This window comes from Vigna radiata, chromosome 8 (assembly GCF_000741045.1).
Source record: "Vigna radiata var. radiata cultivar VC1973A chromosome 8, Vradiata_ver6, whole genome shotgun sequence".
Lineage (NCBI taxonomy): Eukaryota > Viridiplantae > Streptophyta > Magnoliopsida > Fabales > Fabaceae > Vigna > Vigna radiata.
This window is the reverse complement of record NC_028358.1, coordinates 4,946,777-4,950,534: the sequence shown is the minus strand read 5'-3', so window position 1 is coordinate 4,950,534 and position 3,758 is coordinate 4,946,777. Positions and strand designations below refer to the sequence as shown.

Below are 3,758 nucleotides of genomic sequence, written 5' to 3'. Positions count from 1 at the left end.
CAATATTCGAAATGTAAGTCTTACACTTTGTCTTCTTCGTGGCATTGCTCCTACAAAGATAGCAATGTGGACAGAAATAGTTAGGTTTCCCTAAAATTAAAAACTTTTGCAAATAACAAATGGACCACAATACCCAACCTTCGAAAAACCCTCAGAAACGGAGAACGAATGTGAGACAACGACACCCAACGAACGAGAAAACGATTCCGATAGGCAAGAGTCCGACAGCGAGATTAGCAACCTTCCGAGAGCAAGATTCGGAGAGCAGAAAACACCACGATTCCGATACCACAGTGAGAAGGCAAAAGTGCAAGAGAGCGAGAAGGAGAAACAGAGCAAGAGAGCGAGAAGGCAAAAGGACAAAGTCTGAAACCGTGCTCAATGAAAGGCGCCAACTATAAAATTTTCATTCGAAAACCATTACCCAAAGTACCCCTCACTTCCCATTATGCCCCTCACTTAAGTGACATTCTCTCACCATTTTTCAGCCACTGAGGACACGCCATGTGGCGTTGTCAAAAGTGTGTCAAAAAACGTTGTCAACAAAACGTTTTCGTTAAAGTTTTTCTAGTATCACCCCAACTTCACCAGGTATGACAACAATTCCTGGTGGAGCATCAGTGTATGGTATGGTTCGTGACCAACAGGAGGCCCCAATATAGCTACATCTGTTTCACACTCTGAAATGCTGTTATTTACCTTATTTGGCTTGTGGGCTTCACTTCATGTAGAAAACTACACCTAGATGATGAACAAAGTGCATTCATTCTTTCTGTAATACACCAGAAATCACTCGGCCTTCAGCAGCTGTTGCAAGACTGCAAGGTGGCAGAGTCAACATGGCCCATTTGTCATATGAATTCTCTCTATTAAAATTAGTACTACCTTACATAAATGTATCCCTGATAGATCATAAAGCATGAGAAACTGATAGGCTTTGTAGACAGATATTTTACAATATTAGCAGAGAAGAAAAAATAATTAGATTATCAAATTCCATTCAGAACTTCTGCTTAAACTGATATCAGCTATACTCAGAAGACTAATTCAGATGAATTCATATATCTTCAACCCCATATGGTTATGCAGTTAGTAACATTGACATATCCGTAATGTAGTTGCAACAATGTTAAATGAAAAATCACAGAACCGTATTAAATCATACAGTGATTGCTCTAAACATTAGTGTCAGCTTTCCATTGTATTTACTCTTATTTGGCACATAAATAAATAGTATTTTCTCTATTTCAAAATTATTCTTTTAACACCTTAATAAACCTTTAAGATATCTTGTCTTTTTCAAATAACTACTCAAGGTGGAAGACAAAACTTTAGCCCACTGGTGAGATTGACTACCCAAATTTCAATCAGAGAGTACTGATATGGTAAAAGCATTATTGCAAATAGATAAATATAAAAGAATGATAAAGTTGAATATCTGATGTGCTTCATTTACACAATTCTTATTTAAATCCAAGATATACTCAATTTGAAAAGTAGATGATTCGCGATCATTGCAGCTGACACTGCAATATTAATTAATTTCTTCCAGGATCTTGCCTCTTCTTCCTGCAAAAATATCGGTCAAATATTTCAACGACACATACAGATCAGATTAACAAATTTAACTGTAATAACTTAATGGAGCCATTAGATGCTTGTGCACACATATTTACCCTCTACCTTCTTTCAAACATCTCACAATAAATGACAAATAAAAATAAAAAGTAAAGATGGCTAAATTTAGTAGTTCTAAAGTTCAATGGAATAGAAAATAAAAATTAAAAAATGTGTAAATCTAGTAAAAGTATGATTCACGAATTAGATACAATTTGGATTCTAAAGTCTAAACTATGTTACTAAAAGTTTGACTCATGTAGAAGTATATAGTAGTAGTTATTTATGTTAGAGATCTCTAACTATAACATTCTAAGCAGTTTCAGACTAATGGGCTTTGTTCCTACTTTCTTTTCCTGTTTCTGTAAAGATTAAATACTATTGCTCAGTATAATTCAGAGAGGAAACCTTCAAAGACAAATATAAAAAACTTTTTAATGTAATAACTTTTTATTGGCAGCAAGGTTTTTTCAAGAAAAATATGACGAAAAGATAATATAATGTAAAATCGTCTTAGTACAATTATAATAGAAGATCCCAGCCTGAAATGTGAGAATAAGAGTAGACTAATGTGAAAACCTGCGTTTCAACGAAAGACAAAGGACACCATGTAACGAGTGAAGATGTGGGAGTGAGAATATAGTAAGAAGTTCAACGTGAGACCAGACATTTGCTGAAAATTTTTATTTACTAATTTAGAAACCAGCCTGCCATATTCATTGTTTGCATCAAAAGCCTGCGGCTATTACTCTCTCTCCATCCAGGTGCCATATATGGCTAATCATTTTCTTCGACATTCCATGGTTTTATTGTAACGTCCCCTGTTAAACGCATCTTCTTCTATGAGTTTTTCCATCCTACACACCACTTCCTCCAAACAGCACTTCCTATCATCAAACACTCTCTTTTCCTCTCTCTCCAACACTTCCTATTCAAGACGACTCTCTCTTCTTCACCGTTGCAGAGTCCACCGCAGACTTCACTCTCCTCACATCTCATTCTCCTCAAGACGTTTGAAACTGGCACCCTCTTATCCCCACCTTGCCTCCTCCTCATGTTGACCAAGATGGCACACGTGTGTTCCCTATTATGGCCATTCAAGTCACTGTTTTCCCGAAATCTGCCTTCGCCATATGTCTTACCTTAAACCACGTTGTTGCCGATGGCAAATCACTTCATCATTTCATCAAGTTTTGGGCCTATCTTTGCAAAGCAAGAGGGAACTTGGCTCCTCTTGAAACCTCCTTGTTTCTTCCTTCACATAAAAGGGATAGACTAGAAAACCCTAAGAGGCTTAAGCTACTTTACTCTCAAGTGTTTGCAATTAGCGAACAGAAAAGAACCGAGTTCGCTAGGTTCCAGTATCGTTTCACTGTCCTATTGAGTCGTGAACAAACTGAGAAACTGAAGAATTGGGTCTCTCTTAAATTCGACATCTACGATTCTGGGGCATTTCACATATCAACCTTTGTTGTAACATGTTCCTTGATTTGGGTTTGCTTGGTTGGATCAGAGGGGAGCAAACAAGACTCTGATAAACTGTGCTACTTGTTCTTTGTAGCTGATTCACGTGATCGTCCTGAATTTTCGTTAACTTCAACGTACTCTGAGAATTGTCTGACTTCTTGCATGGTGGCAACGAAGAGGAGTGAGATAGTGGGAGAAAGTGGGATCGTTGCCGCGGCAAAGGCTATTGAAAGGGAAATTAGAGATTTCAAGAGTGATCCTCTGAGAAAGGCTGAAAAGTTGATGTCAGACTTAAGAAATCTGTGTTGCTACCAGACTGATTTTTGTTGAGGAAAGCCTAAGAAATGTGAAGCAGCACATATATTTCAGTTAAAAGACTGTTTAAAAAATCAGTCAAAATATACATTTTAAGATAAAGAAAATAAGAATTTGGATTCAGTGCTAATTTTATTAATTTTTCTATATATCTTTTTTAAATAAATTAATATATTTTAAACACAGAACATAGAATTAATCTAACATAATTATATATAGGGGTTTGTTAACACACTTACGTCTGTTTTTTATTTAGTTGGGACGTTTTAACAAAGTGTACCGGATTATAGTAGACAAAAATACCCTCATTTATCATGGATTCTAAGTTTTAAGATCAAGGATATTTAAATAATTTAGGG

At 36.2% G+C, this 3,758-nt stretch overlaps 1 pseudogene; it reads left to right on the top strand.

Annotated features, from left to right (window-relative positions):
* Positions 1 to 3,414, top strand: part of LOC106770115 — an 8,288-nt pseudogene extending 4,874 nt beyond the window's left edge.
* The last annotated feature ends 344 nt before the right edge of the window (positions 3,415 to 3,758 follow it).